General features: G+C 47.3%; 1 long non-coding RNA gene across 3 annotated transcripts in view; it reads left to right on the top strand.

The window, feature by feature from the left end:
- Positions 1–15,718, top strand: part of LOC123779065 (uncharacterized) — a 55,201-nt gene that overhangs the window by 33,500 nt on the left and 5,983 nt on the right. For all 3 annotated transcript variants that reach the window (XR_015720972.1, XR_015720973.1, XR_006776070.2), the window contains 2 exons: positions 59–239; positions 751–913. This is a non-coding gene — a long non-coding RNA (uncharacterized LOC123779065). The remainder of the gene's footprint in view (positions 1–58; positions 240–750; positions 914–15,718) is intronic.

Here is a 15,718-nt window from a genome sequence, read left to right as displayed (position 1 = left end):
GCAAGTAGACTCTGAAAAAATATTTGGATGTTCAGCTGCTGGGTGTTCCATGTTGCAGATGCCATGGATGATGGAGAGGTGACCTGAGCACTGGACCTTGGTTCCCTGCATCTTCTGCTTCATATGCTGAAGGTTTGAGGCAAGAGACAGCAGCTTTGCACATTCCAGCTGTTGTCTTTAGTCCATCAGTGACTTTGGCAAAATGAGACAGTGAAACCAGCCAGCAGTGCATGAAAAGGGTACCTATCACCATTTGATGTGTTATACAATGGGGCTTATTTACATCCTCAAATTTTCTAGATGGTTTTTGAGGTATGCATTATGTTCAGTTAGTTGCCTACTGGATGCTCAGCTTTATAACCTAGCAAGAGGTCTCAGAACTGCTGACAATAATGATTACTATTTATTGAACACTTAATATGTGCCAGGCAGTGCATGAAGGGTTCTTGATATATCTTTATTCTTTTAACAATTCTATGAGATAAATGTTATTATCCCCATTTGTAGGATTGAAAGATAATGCTCAGAGAGAGGGTCAATAATTAGCTCAGTATCATACCTCTTATGCGTGGGGGATCGGAGATCTGAACCCTCTCTATGAAATTCTAAACCTGTGCCTTGACCAGAAAATCAGTGAAAAAAGGACAGAGAGCATCGGAAACTAGATTATACCTAAGATCATTGCTATGATATTGAAGCAGGGAGAAGGGAGGGAATGTATGTCACACCTTCCCCTGCCTTGCCTTGCAGATCTGGAAAGCTGCTTCTTAGCAGAGCTGTAAATACAGTGTCTCCTCATCCTGTTGGACCAGAGACATGGCTCCTGGGGCAGATGGCTCTTTGTAGAGACCCTGTGGACTTAGCAACCACTTCCTGTTGAGACTTGCTAAAACACCTCGACAAAACTATCCAGGTCTGTTCTCCCTTCAAGCTTTCCATCATCTGCCACATGCTACATAATATTTTGCTCTTTTAACGTACTATCTGAAGGAGAAGTAGGATAAGGAATCAGAGGTCCTCCAGGAATGTTGTGTAACCACTGCTGGCTGCTGCCCCCATGGTGGATCAGCTCCCTGGAGTGTGTTCTCCTCTTCAACCCTGTTTGCTGAGAGAAAGGGGTCTTTAACATCCATGGAAAACCAAGCCCCAGAGTCACGTCCTACCTGTCCTACATCATGAAGGCTCTGGCCAGCAAACTGTCACCCCAGCACATTAGCTCCAAGACAAGTGGGATCTATTGTGGCCGCACTGCCTATATTATAGGTGGGGCCAGTTCAGGCACAGTTTGATTTAGTAAGCAGATGGGTGAGCAGTGGTCATTCCGCCCACCTCCCTATTCTCCTTCTTGAGGCCATGAGTGTGCAAGGTTCATGGGTTGAGATTCATTGGGATCCCAGGAAGTGGCCTGAGATTGGGTGGTGTTTGTGTTACGGAAATCCCTGGTATACATCCATGCCGTTGAGATTTTTGTCACTTTCAGCATTTCTGTGGCCCATTTCTGTTTAATGGTATTTCTGTGTTGCTGCAACTTAATCCAGTAAGTTTTCTCTGTTCGTGTCACTGGACCTTTTCCTTAAAATAGCTATCCTTGTTCCTCTGTGCCCCCAAGGGGATGGTCCCTTTTACATCCCCTGTGCAGACTGTCCTTATGGTAGGAGTAGATTCCTTTGTCTTCTCTGACCTCACTGTCTATTGTTTTCTGCCAATAATGACACTTTGTGGCACAGACGCACAAGAACATCCGTAGTTCTTTTGTTGCAGCTCGTGTGGTTGATTGAAGATGACTGGGCATTTGTTGCTACTCTTTCCAATGAGAAGTGGCATCTGATTCCCCTGGCCTTAGGGACTGCTGGCCCAATAGAATGTTCCAGGATGCTCAGGCCATGACAAGCAGCATGGTTTCCGCCCTGCTCTCCTGGGCTGGCCTAGTCTCAGGACGTTTCCTCTTGGAGATTCATTCTTACAACCTGGACCCCATATTGCAAGAAGCTCAAGTCGTATGGAAAGGTGATGCCTAGGCACTGTGTCAAAGGCCCCAGCTGAGCTCCCAGCAACATCTGGAGGCCATGTGAGTGAGCCATTGCCACACAAAGTACCATAGATTGGGTGCCCAATAACCAAAATTTGTTGTCTCTCTTTAGGAGGCTGAAATCTGAGGTCAAGGTGACAGCACGTTTAGTTCCTTCTGAGGACTGGGAGGGAGAAGCTATTCCATACCTCTCTCCTAGCTGCTGGGGGTTTGTTGGCCATCTTCGGGGTTCCTTCTGCTGCATTACCACAATCTCTGCCTATATGTGGACATGGTGCCCTCCCTGTGTGTGCCTGGCTTTGTTTTAAGTTTCCCCTTTTTATCAGGGCACTAGTCGTATTGGATTAGGGGTCCACCCTACTCCAGTGTGACCTCATTTTAATTTACCTAATTATATCTGCAATGACCCAATTTCTAAATTAAGGTCATATTCTGAGGTCCTTGGGGATAGGACTTCAACATGAATTTTGGGGGAGCAGGGCACAATTCAACCTATAACAGCCATCTGGGATGTTCAGCCCACTTGTGCCTCCAGATGACTCCAGCCATAGCTACCTCCTGGCTCATCTGTGCAGAGACCCTGAGTGAGAACCATACTATAGAACTTAGTCAACCCAGAACTGTGAGAGTTAATAATAAACAGTAGTTTTTAGCTACTGAGTTTGGGGTGGTGTTTAGACAACAGTAGATGACTACAACTCTAGTTTTTGGAAGGTAATTAAGTACTAGGTTGGTTTTTGAAGATGCTAAGGTCCAGGGTGGACCACCTTCCCTACGTTTTGGGGGCAATGCCTAATGGTATGTCAACAAGGTAAGAGTCAAAACAACGTTCCTATGAATAGCAAGTTACTTTACTTCATGGTGGTATTTGCAACAATAGAGGCACCCTGCATTTTGTCGGTGACTCTAGCAGGATCTTGCTTTTATCCCTGGGCAGATGGCAGGCCCCTATGCTTGCATGAGGTCTGGCCCCTGGGCAGTCGAGTGAAAATCATCCCAGGCCAGGAGCTCGGGGCTGAGCACTGACTGCTTCTCCACTCAGCCCATGGAGTCCGTCACCAACATCATGACCAAAAGCAGCATCACAGCTGTTTATTCACTATGTTCTGGAAAGCCAAAACCAGGCTGTGGGTTGACACTGCTCTTTCTGCTTCTCTAATGTAGAAACTGAGTCTAACTGCAGAGGCCACCCAGCTAGAGACAGAGGAGCTGGGATTTGACCAGGCTCACCCACCCACGTGGGGTGTGGGAACAAAATTGTGTGTGTGTGTAGGAGGGCTCAAGGAGGAAGGGTCGTGAGGGTTGGAACAAAAGGCTCCTGTTCTCCAAACTTCTGTGGGAGTATGGGCTAGGTGGGCCTGGGAATCTGGGTTTTGTTCATTTGTAAATAACAAAAGTGAATTGTTTTCTGGGTGGTTCTCCTCCTCAGACTCCTCTGGGAACTGGTGTGACTGGCCCCATCCTCAGTCCTTTTCAGAGTCAATGATTGGTCAGTGTCAGTTTCCACCCAGTGGGACTGGGGTCCCTGGTGATGCTCAGTGAAGCTCAGGGCCAACCATCCCTATAACTGTGAGCCACGCTGCTCCTGCATCCAGCGTCCAGCTCACGCCCTTCCTGCTTCAGGCCTGGGGCTTCAAGAGGAAAGGCTGTGAGCTCCTGCTAAAATGCATAAGGCCCAGAGCAGCTTACAAATGGCAGCTCCTGTTAGAAAACAGCACCTTTCTCTCGCCAGCCACTACCAGCCCCTGGAACGTTTTGGTAGCCCTCCCAGGATTATCAGCATCTTCTTGTGGACCTGATGATGTGGGAAGAGTGCTGGCATAGCCAGTACCACCACGTTGCCACCTCCAGGGACCCCCGCGCACCCAGGAGTTTGTCCTGGTCCCATCTTGGGATGACTTGCAGGGGCGAGTCCAGACTTGCCACTTATAGCTTCGGGCTGGCACATCCTCTGCCTAGATTATTCCTGTTTCCCATCTTCATTGTGCTTAAAATTGTGTGTGTGTGTGTGTGTATGTATATATAAAATTTTATAAATATTACTTTTGAAATTATATATAACATAGAAATATACTTCATATGTATATATATATATTAAAAACCAAAATGCAAAGAGAATAAAATAGCAAGAACTCATGAGCCCTCCAAAGTGCATCAATGTTAATCTTGTCATATAATCTTCAAATTTTGTTTACATTAAAAAAAAATTTAAGTTGTAGGTCATGGTGAATCCTCCCTTTTCCTCTCCATTCCCATTAATTTGAGACAGCAACAGCAGAGCATAAAACTGATCTTGGAGCCCTTCTGAGCTCGAGGAGCAGGAAGGTGGACCCCTGCTTTACTTTGCATTTCCCTGAAGACTGAGGAGGACAGGTGTCTTTGCACATTTATTGGCCACTGTGGTTCCTGACTAGGGGATTCTAAAGTTCATTGATCCAGCTTATTTCAGGAAGTAATTCTTCTTATTGGAACTCCAGGCTCAGTGACATAGCTGTCAGGGAGAGTTTGGGACTTGAATCTGACCCATACCTGATAACAAAGCACAGGTGACCACATAGAGTGCATTATTCAGGGTGACTTTTATGACTCAAGTAGGTTATATAAATTTAAATAAAAATATGTAATATATTTATATATTTATTTTATAAATATATATTTACATTTGAATATATACATACATACATACATTTTAAACATCACTTAGGTACAATTTATACATTTAGTATTACTTAGATCAGAGACAGTTGGCAGGCAAACAGGCCACTTGCCATGGAAGTGTGTCAGAGGAAGGGACGGAAACCGTTTGAAAAAATGATCAGGCAGCTATTTTTGATTCAGAGAAATATGGCTTACACAGCTTCCCTTAAAGTAAAATAGAGCGGGATAAGTACCCTCTTCCTCACCCTCCAAGTTGGCATTTGGAGGTGAGGGGCATTTGGCAGAATGGTGGGGTCCTTTCACAGAGAAGAGGTAGGGAGTCATTCTGAGAAATTCCTTCTTCGGTGGAACTGCCCACAGGAGTTCTGTTCTCTAGCCCTCAAGCGAGAGTGTCACCCTGGCATGTGTGGCCCAAAGGTGACACCAACTGCTTGCCCCAAGCCATCCAAGTCTGGCTGACAAGTCACTGGAGTTCCGTATTACATTTGAATACATCTCATCTCTCAGGGAGTTAAAAGTGGGTTTCGTTGCAGATCATTGTTTGGTTTTCAGAATATGCTTCCAAAAGCTGCTTACTGATGAAGGAAGAAATCATTCTTTCCCTGGAGCCTGGCTGGGCCCTGGTCACTGTCACCACAATGCTGATCTCTGCCAAGAGAGCTCACCTCTGCGTTGACGTCCACGACATTTGGATCCTCTCTGCATGGCTCAGGAGTCCACCCTTTCCCCCCTGCCCCCCCGCAACCCCCACTCGCCCATGGCCTACAGCCTAGGGATGCACGTCTCCTTGGTGGAAATAGCTGGGGCTAAGGTCTGGGTGTGGCCAGCCTGTCCTTGTGGCACCTTGGCTCCATGCTCTTCCCAGAACAAAGGGCCCTTCCCCTTCCCTGCCATCTCTTCCGGGAGTCACTACTCACGATGCCTGACATTTGCCCTTTGTATTGCCCCTTCTGAATCTTTGCTGGTGAATTTTTCTGGGGGGTGAAGAGGACAGGAAGAGAGGCAGCAGAACCTCAGTGACCCCACCTAGAGGCCCAATCACAACAGAACAAAAGCCCAGACTCAGGTTCGGAGTTGCGGGAACGTTCAAGCCAGTGTCACAGGGAAGCTTCAAGGAGGGGTGCCTGGGAGAAAGTCAGGTCTCCTGACTGCATGATCCACCCAAAATGATGGTACAGAAGCTGGAAGGCAGGGCCTCTCTAGGCCCCTCCATCCCCTTGCGGCCTTTCCTTGCTGTCCTGCCTCTAGTGCTCTGAGCTTCCCCCAGTGTGTTCTCTGACGAAACCCCACATGGCTGATCTGACCTCTCTAGTGAAGCCCAAATTGATGGAGCTCCCAGAGTCTCACCTGTCAGAGTGGGGGGCCCTTCTTGCACAGGCGCTGAGCCCCTCACCCAAACTCTGCAGCTCTTCAGTTGCAAACAGAGAACAGCCCATCCCTGGCTCAGTGCTCCTTTCACCAGAAATGAAGATGGGAGGACATGGCCCTAAGTCTGCCATTTTGCCAAGAGGGAAGTTGTAGAGGGAAGGATTAGGTGGTAAGACTGAGCTCTTGTTTTTAGAGAGGCTTTCAGGGATGCTCCTTTGTGTAAGAGAGCCCAAGGGGAGGGAAATAAGGAATTCTACTGCTCTTGCCTGGAAGCATACCTGCTGGAGGATGGACCAGGTTGGGGTCCAAGGACAAAGGCAGCACCCACAAAGGGGGCTTTGGGAGCTGGTGGGATTTGGGGGCTGGATGTACAAATCAGGAAGGCTGGCTGAGATCCAGCTCTAGTCTCTTCTGGAAATGGAACTCTTGAGTTGTCTTTGGAAGTTCCCTGGGAGGGTGGGTCCTTGGGATCTGAGGTTCTGGTCCACCAGCATCTCCCTTAGTAGAGCAGCGAAGGTGGGGCTGGTGAAGGAGCTATCATTTATGGAATACCTGCTGTATGCCATGAACATTTTATACATAACGTGGTGGCCAAAATTTGTTTCCTAGTAGTTGGCATCAGAGTCCCTACAGGGGAGAATGCTCCTTATTGAGGAGATGCTTGGATCCAGGCTGAAACCATCCCTGTCCCTGTGATCCTGTGATATATAGTGAGAAATATGTATTTGGTTTTTGCCCCCAGTTCTGGCACAGAGCTCCTAAAACCCTTGGAATTTCCTGTGGTGAGAACAACAAAGGTGACTTTTGTTATGTTAACAAGGTGATTTATGTTAAAAAAAGTATGGGGGTTCGTTGCTGGGGGAACCCAATCTTGTGATTAGAGGCTTAGGACATTCAGTCCCACCTCCTGACCTCTGGACATTGAATCACTCACCAATGCCCAGTCCACTGTGATTGTATAAGGAAGTCTCCATAAAAACTCAAAAGGATAGGATTCAGAGAGCTTCCAGCTTGGTGAGCATGTGAAGATTCTGGGAGAGTGGCATACTTGGAGAAGGTGTGTAAGCCCCGTGCCCTTTTCCCACACCTTGCTCTATGCATCTCTATCATCTGGCTGCTCCTGCATTATTTCCCTTTATAATAAACTGGTGATATAGTAAGTAAAATGATTCTCTGAGTTCTGTGAATGGCTGTAGCACATTAATCAAACGCAAGGAGGGCGTCGTGGGATCCTTCAGTCTATAGCCAAGCAGTCAGAAGTACAGGGGTTAGCCTGGACTTGCAATTGGCCTCTGAAGTGGAGACAACCTAGTGGGACTAAGCCCTTACCTGTGGGATCTGACATTGTCTCCCTGGAGACATTCAGAATTGTACTGAATGGTAGGACACCCAGCTGGTGTTAGAAAATTGCTTGGATGTGTTGGGAAAAACCCAGAATTAAGTACAGAATATTAGTCCTTCTTTCCCCAGGTCTCAGGGGTCTGCTAGTTTTAAGACTTCTGAATAAGGGAAAAGAGTCTGGAAGGGAAGGGTGTGGGGGTAAAGGGAGGATCAGGTGGGGAGAGGGTGGGCAGGTAATGGAAGTCTGCATGGTAACCTCTGGGTGCCACTGCTTAGGACCTAAAACTTTGCAAAGGCTTTAAAAATGCTCTCAAAGAATATAGGAATGGTCCTTAAGCACACGAAGAGGTGCTCAATCTCCTTAAGCATCAGGGAAATGCAAATTAAATCACAATGAAGTTCCACCACAAACACCATGGGAATGGCTACATCAAACAGGCCTGGCCACAGCAAGTCTTTTTTTTTTTTTAATTTTTTTTAATAATAATATTTTTTTATTATATTATGTTAGTCAACATACAGTACATCCCTGGTTTTTGATGTAAAGTTCGATGATTCATTAGCTGCGTATAACACCCAGTGCACCATGCAATACGTGCCCTCCTTACTACCCATCACCAGCCTATCCCATTCCCCCACCCCCCTCCCCTCTGAAGCCCTGTTTGTTTCTCAGAGTCCATAGCCTCTCATGTTTCACTCCCCTTTCTGATTACCCCCCTTTCTTTATCCCTTTCTTCCCCTACCGATCTTCCTAGTTCTTATGTTCCATAGATGAGAGAAACCATATGATAATTGTCTTTCTCTGCTTGACTTATTTCACTTAGCATTATCTCCTCCAGTGCCATCCATGTTGCAGCAAATGTTGAGAATTCGTTCTTTCTGATAGCTGAGTAATATTCCATTGTATATATGGACCACAACTTCTTAATCCAGTCATCTGTTGAAGGGTATCTTGGCTCCTTCCACGATTTAGCTATTGTGGACAATGCTGCTATGAACATTGGGGTGCATATGGCCCTTCTCTTCACTACGTCTGTATCTTTGGGGTAAACACCCAGTAGTGCAAGGGCTGGATCATAGGGTAGCTCAATTTTTAACTTTTTAAGGGACCTCCACACTGTTTTCCAGAGTGGCTGTACCAACTTGCATTCCCACCAACAATGTAGGAGGGATCCCCTTTCTCCGCATCCTCTCCAACAATTGTTGTTTCTTGCCTTGTCCATTTTTGCCATTCTAACTGGCGTAAGGTGGTATCTTAGTGTGGTTTTGATTTGAATTTCCCTGATGGCTAATGATTTTGAACAATTTTTCATGTGTCTGTTAGCCAGTTGTACGTCTTCATTGGAAAAGTGTCTGTTCATATCTTCTGCCCATTTTATGATTTGTTTATTTGTTTCTCGCATATTGAGTTTGAGAAGTTCTTTGTAGATCTTGGATACCAGTCTTTTATCTGTAGTGTCATTTGCAAATATCTTCTCCCATTCCATGGGCTGACTCTTAGTTTTTTTTGACTGTTTCCTTGGCTGTGCAGAAGCTTTTTATCTTGATGAAGTCCTACAAGTTCATTTTATCTTTTGTTTCTCTTGCCTTTGGAGATGTGTCATGAAAAAGGTTGCTTGGCCACAGCAAGTCTTGATGAGGCCATGGGGTGGTTGGACCCTTGCTCATTGTAGGTGGGAAGGTGAGGCAGTACAGCTACTTTGGAAAGTTCTTTAGTGGTTTCTTAGAAAGGTGAGCTATGTTTATCTTGTGACCAAATAATTCCACTCCTAGGTATTTTTGCAAGAAAAATGGAAACATACGTCTACAAAGAGACTTAGTCATAAAGGTTCATAGCAGCTTTATTCATAATAAGCCCAAACTAGAGACAGCATAATTGCCCATCAGTAGGAAACAGACAAAGAATTGTGGCTTATCCATGCAGTGGAATACTATTCAGCAATAAAAAGAAGTGAACAATTGTACATGCTATGGCATGAGTGAATTTCAAAAACACTCTGCATGAAAGAAACCAGACACAACAGAATGGGATGCTATTTCTGTTCTAGAAAAGGTGAAATAATGCACAGTGATAAAAGTCAGATTATGGATTCCTTGGGGAGAGGTTGCCTGCCAAAGAGCAAGAGGAAACTTTCTGGGTGGATAAAACGTATGTCTTGGTAGGGGTGGCAGACGCATTGATGGGTACATGTGTCAAAACAGATCAACTCATACACTTTGGGTCTGTGCCTTTAACTACATACATTCACTACGTTCTGCCTCAATGGAAGTGGTCTTTAAATAAATCCTTGAGATCAGAAAACAATTATGGCCCCCAGATGCAGTGGAATACTGCAGTGTTTAAATGACCACAAAACATGATCATGTTATTGTAATTAGTTATTAAATAGCATGTCACTAAAAATGTACATTTGAAAGCAAGTGGTGACTCAGCTTCTTTTTCAAGAATTCCCAGGAATGTGTGATAATTGCCCAGATGTCTCAGCCAATTAATTATACATTAATCATGAGTTACCATTAGCCAAATGATTTTGAAGTTAAATTGATAAAAATCCTTTCAGTTTTTTTTAATAAATTAATTTATTTTTAGAGGGAAAGAGATTGAGAGAGGGACTGTGCAAGCAGTAGGAGGGGCAGAGGGAGAGGGAGAGGATCTCAAGCAGACTCCCCACTGAGTGCAGAGTGCAAAACTGAGCTCCATCTCAGGACCTTGAGATCATGACCTGAGCTGAAATCAGGAGTCAGATGCTTAACCAACTGAGCCACCCAGGTGCCCCCAAACCCTTTCAGGCTTTTACAACAGAATATTAGGTTGAATCATATAATGTTGCCATTTTTGTAGGTCAAAAATAAATATCAGTAAAGTCATATGGCGGGGCCTGACAGTGGCTGGGGGACAGTTGCATTTTGGTGTGTCAGATGTGGTGTTGACAGGATCTTATAGAGTCAGCAGTCTGTTGTGGGTGGAGGTCCTCTGTGGGGTACGTTCTTCCCCGTGACCCCAGAATCATCAGTGAATTCTAGATCCTTTGGATGACTGGCTGTGTGCTGGGAGAGGAGGTTGGTTGGAGGCAGTTTGCATTAGGGTTTTAGGTAATGAGAGACCCTAGAGCACTTCATACCATCCCCTCCAGCTCCTAAACCACCTCTGTTCTCCCAGGAGGCCATCCCTCTTTCCCGCCTGTCTGGGAGTTAGAACCTGCCCTCCTCCTCCCCATCAGGTCCAAAATGTCAAATGGTGCCTTCTTTTAGCTAAGGAGATCCCTTCCCTCTTCTGTGCTCCCAGAACCCTGACCACAGAAAACTGCACTTTTATTTTTTTAGAACTATTGCTTTTTGTGTCCCAAGAAACTTTTCATTTTTTCCCGTTTTCTTCTAGCATGCAGCACACATTATTCTAGCATGTGTGTGCATGCACGTATGCGTGTATATGGGTAGTCTCCCCAGCCAGAGTCAGGTGACTTGAGGGTGGGGAGCACAACTCAGCCCACCTTGCTTTTGCCATGTGGTGTGATTCCCTGCATGACGTTGGCTCTGAGTTTGTATCAAACTATGACGTATCACAAACCCCTGTGGGAGATGTTTGGGGGCAGGTGGGGCTGGTTTCCCCACCTTCTCATCCCAGCATGGAAGAGATGGTCTCATTTTCCCTTGGACTCTAACATGGGCTCCCTGAGCTTGCTGCATGAGTGGCTCAGCTCACACCAGCCCCTCTCAGGTTCACCTTAGGGCCAGCAATCTCTCCAAGCATAGACTTTCTCTCCCTCTCCAAGCAGAGAAGGCATTTCAGCTTCTTTGTGTCCCTTTTCTGCAAATGTCAGAACCTCTTCAAGATTCTTGGGTGGGGGTGATATCAAATGTGCATGCGTTTGAATGCGCTTGAATCCTTCCAGATGCCACCTGCTTCTTCCATCTTCCCCTCTCTCTGCATAAGAGTGGGAAGCGTGCACATCAGCCTCATCACCGCTTAGTGCAACTGACATGATTGCCCAAGCGGTTACAAGGATGCCAGCTCAGTAGCTCTCAGGTTAATCCCCGTTAAGCCACCAGGAAAAGGTGTTTATCAAACACAGACACTGAGGGTCCACGTGGTCTGCTTCAGTCTCCTGAGTCCATTCTCCTCGGAATCCCCTCAACTGGTAGACCCTTCATTCTTTCAGAAGGTTTTCCTCTGGGGTTCTCTGCCCTTACATTACTCAATACTTCATTAACCCTCAGTCAAAGTCGCACAGAAGCTAGAACGTAAATGACCTACAGTTGGAACAGGGCATGGTGGTTTCCCTGGTACTCTCCCCTTGGATGCTCCCGATGGTTTGCTAGGCTAGGCTGGCACTTTGAGTGGATGGGCACATTCTATTCCCCTGTGCCCCCTGCCCCTACAGTTCATTCCTGCCCCAGCCCTCTTTGTTATATGACACATCTTTTGTTTTTAGGACACATTATCTCCACTTTGGCAGAAATTTTCTACCTTGACTGTTTGCACAGCCCTTAGCAGAGGTCAGCCTCTAAATAAGAGGATGGTCATGGGGGAGCCCTTCAGCAAAGTCCATTCCACCTTTTACTGTGGGTTGAGGGAGAGCTAAAGCTCCATGTTGTTATAATGATGGTGATGTTATGACGCATATAACGTCACAGCTGGAGACTCTCCATGGAGGACAAGGTCTGGTGGCCCAGGACTCAGCGGTATCCTACCAGACGAGCCAAGAACCTGGGGAGGAAGTGCTTCCTAAAATCCATTTCATGGGAAGCACGTGCCGGCAACCACGTGTAAAGAAACTCTCTTGTATTTGTTGCATCTTTACTTACAGACATATGTAGGGTGGTCTTGTCTGACACTGGCCTCAGTGTTCTGAGAAATCTAGCAAAGGCAATGACCCTGGTTCACCGGGGTCGGCTCTTTGGTGTGTGTGCTTGGTACTGCTTGGCACAGCTCCACACCTCCACACATGCGCGTCTGGCTGAGCCATCTTGTGTTTTGAATCACGTGCCACCTACACACAACTCCCTAGAGAATCAAATAAAGCCTCCAGTGTCCCTTGGGGAAAACACCTGTTTATACAATGCTGGTCTTGGCTCAGCTTGGGGATGGTGATGGGTGACACAGGCCTGGGAGGAAGGGTTTGCATATTGTGGCCCAGGCCTTGTCCATGGAGGACATTCTGGGCACACCAGATGAGGGTGTCAGTTTCTGGTTAGGAGAAATCCAAACTTCAGAGGGCTGTATGTGTCCTAGGACATTTTCTGCACAATGAGTGGCCCAGGAGTTGGGTCAGGGAAGTGCTTGTCAGTTGATTGAATATTTTCTGAGTACCTGTCCCAAGCTGACCCATATCAGGCGCTGGCACTGCAGTGGTGGGTACACATCCCTGCCCCCAGGGGGCTCAGGGTCTGGGTGCAGAGGCAGGAGGGACTTGAGATAGACATGCAAAAGTGCACTTCAGGACAGGGGGACAGGTACTGAGGTGGGAGCAAACTGGCTGCGATGGGCACAGAAGGCACTGCCCCATATAGCCCAGGGCATCAGGGAAGGGTCAGGGAAGGGAGAGCTACACTGAGCCCCAAAGACAAATGAAAGTTAGTGGGACAGGACGGGGTATGCGTAGAATGCATCTGGGCTCTGAGGGTGGTCAGAGTGTTAAGAAATAGCACCTTCCGGGTCAGCCAGGCCACGGAGGGCTCTGAAGCCCCACTAAAGCCCTCCTCACCTGCAAGGAGCCCAGGAAAGGCTTTGTGCAGCAGTGACACAGACAGAGGGAGTTGCCCTTTTACACTGCTTCCTACTGCCGGGAACCTTTGAAAAACCATGCAAAGCATCCTCTTTTTCCATCTTTGGAGAAGCATTATAACTCCTTTTATCGAAGTGAGGGAGTGAAAACTCCAGTTACAGGGATTTTAGGGTGGTCCAAGGGTTTTATGATCACAGACAGATGTGGGTTTGTCATTATGAGGAAAGAGGGAGGTATTTGAGAGAGATGATCAAACACTGTAATGGGGACGTATGCTCTGTGAAGAGACCTCCCTCCACAGGGCATTAACAGGACAGCAGGCTGGGATACCAAGTCCTTCATTCATACTCTAGGGGAGTAGGAAGCAGGGTGACTGACAGGTGACCCCTGTGGGCAGGAGCGAGCCCCCTCTGCCAGGTGTAGGCCAGTGGCAATGCAAGGCTCCTCCCCAGGGAGGGTCCATGTGAACCTGGGGCCGAGTGAACCTACTAGATGGCCATGGGAGGGGACGCAACGATGATGCAAGGACAACGGGCTGTGTGGACATGGAGAAGCCAAAGAGAAGTCGGAAAGCCTCAGGCATGTTTTCTGAATGCCACATGGTAAAGTGGCTTCTTTCTTCACTGGTGGCTTTTCAGGGAAGTCTGGGTCTGGTGCTCATTCCCAAGGGACAGAGAACTGCCCGCACGTGTGTGCGTGCTCGCGAGCGCATGTGTGGGAGGTGCATGGGCTATGTTTGATTGGGGTTGCTATCTAGGAGGAAAACTGTCCACTTAGAGGAATGTTTATATTTTGTCTTTGAGTTGGGGGAAATTCAAATTTCCTTTCACTCGGCTGGCTAATTACTCTAGGAGGTGGCAGCTGGCAGCTGGCAGCCCTTGGCCATTTCATTTCTTGGAGGGAAAATGTGGGGGTAAAAGGGAAGGGTCAGGGGTCAGGGATCATACCATGTGGGTGCAGACTTGCTGGATGTAAGGCACTTTCTGAGCATCGGCTTGCCCGACACCTCTGATTTTGTCTCATCAAGGGAGATGAGGCCTCGTTCTAGATACGTTGGACCCGCTGCTCTGCTCTTTCTCCACAAGTCAGGTTGATGAGGAGCTGTATGCATGTTCACAACCAGGTGGATTTGAGGCATGAACACCTTGCAGGCTGCTTGTGAAGTGGTTTAACTGTGCATTTTCATTTTTAGGGATTAAATGCCTTGTTTACAGCTGACCATGCACCTCTCCTGGGTTCCTAGGGCCATTCTATCCACCCTGGGACACACACACTCACACACACATGTCTTCACACACATGCATCAATCCCTTCAGTGAAAGGTCTGGCTTGCTTCAAATGCCTAAGTGCTCTACAAAGAAATCCCGAGAATGTGGGAAGGTAGGAACTAGACACATTTGTGCTTACTCCATCATGAAGCAAAAAGGAAAATTATTTGGGGAACTATATTCTTTCCTTCTCAGAAGGTAATAAAACTAGATGCTGGAGAGCAATAGGGAGTGATGGGGAGTGATTGTCTTAAGACCGTGATTCTTAGACTTTAGTTCTTGTTAGAATCACCTGGTGAACGTCAAAAACCCTGCTGCCCAGGCCACATCCCATAGTAGTAAAATGGAACTTGTTCAAGGGTAGGGCCCAGGCATCAGTATGTTTAAGGCTTTGCAGATGAGTCTAGAGTGCAACCACCACAGAGTACCAGTGTCCCCGGTGACAGCTCCATAGACAGCTTTCTGATGTGTGATGCAGACGACAGCTGCCGTGGCTCACCTCCTGCCTGTTATTGCTCAGGATGTCTGCATTTTACCCTTAAATGTATCTGATCTTCTCCTGCTGGGTCTACACCTCTCAGGAAGTTACTTTTCTGCTCTCGGGACCTCTGTTTTCTACACTACGATGACAGAACTGGGCTAGGTCGCTCTGCCTGGACAGACCCTGAGTTGACACACCGGAGAAACCACATTTGGTGGGGCACATAAACACATGTCTTTGTTCTTCATCAGCTCGTTTTGAGCTAGACGTGAGGGTTTGGTTAGTGCCAAGGCTCAGGCAAGGCGACGCCACCATCATCTGATGTTGTGACAACTTTCGCTGCATTTCTGCTGAACTTGGAGCTCTCACAGGGAGGGCTGTTTCTGCTTCTGTGGAGCCTGTCTGTCCTGGTGGGTCAGTCCTGGCTCAGGGAGGAAATTCCTACAGAAAGGGAATTCACAAGGGAGGGAGGTGGGACCCCCTTCCACCTCCAGACCTGCAGAGGCTTGTCCAGCTTACCTGTGGTTTGAGAGTGAAGCACTGGCTCTTGGCTCAGGACTGGGTCTGATGCTCATTTGAAATCCCAGCTGAGTTGGGACGGTGACAAGTGGGGCTGCCTTCATTCTGTGCCCCAGGCCAGGCACACTCCAGAAGAGGGCTGTGTGGGCAGGATCAGCATCACACCTCCTTCCTGCTTGGTTTGCATGTGAGCGCCCAGATACTGAGATTATCACACGCTCTGTGCTAGGTTCTGTCTGCCAGCTTCATGGCAGGAAGACCCCAGAGCCCTCAGTGCGGACAGGGCAGCTGGTTCACATGAATATGAATTTCTGTCTCTTCTCCCTGG

This window comes from Ursus americanus, chromosome 22 (genome assembly GCF_024610735.1).
Source record: "Ursus americanus isolate L20-20 chromosome 22, mUrsAme1.1.p, whole genome shotgun sequence".
Lineage (NCBI taxonomy): Eukaryota > Metazoa > Chordata > Mammalia > Carnivora > Ursidae > Ursus > Ursus americanus.
The sequence above is the reverse complement of the archived record's forward strand: the minus strand, read 5'-3'. Positions and strand labels throughout refer to the sequence as shown.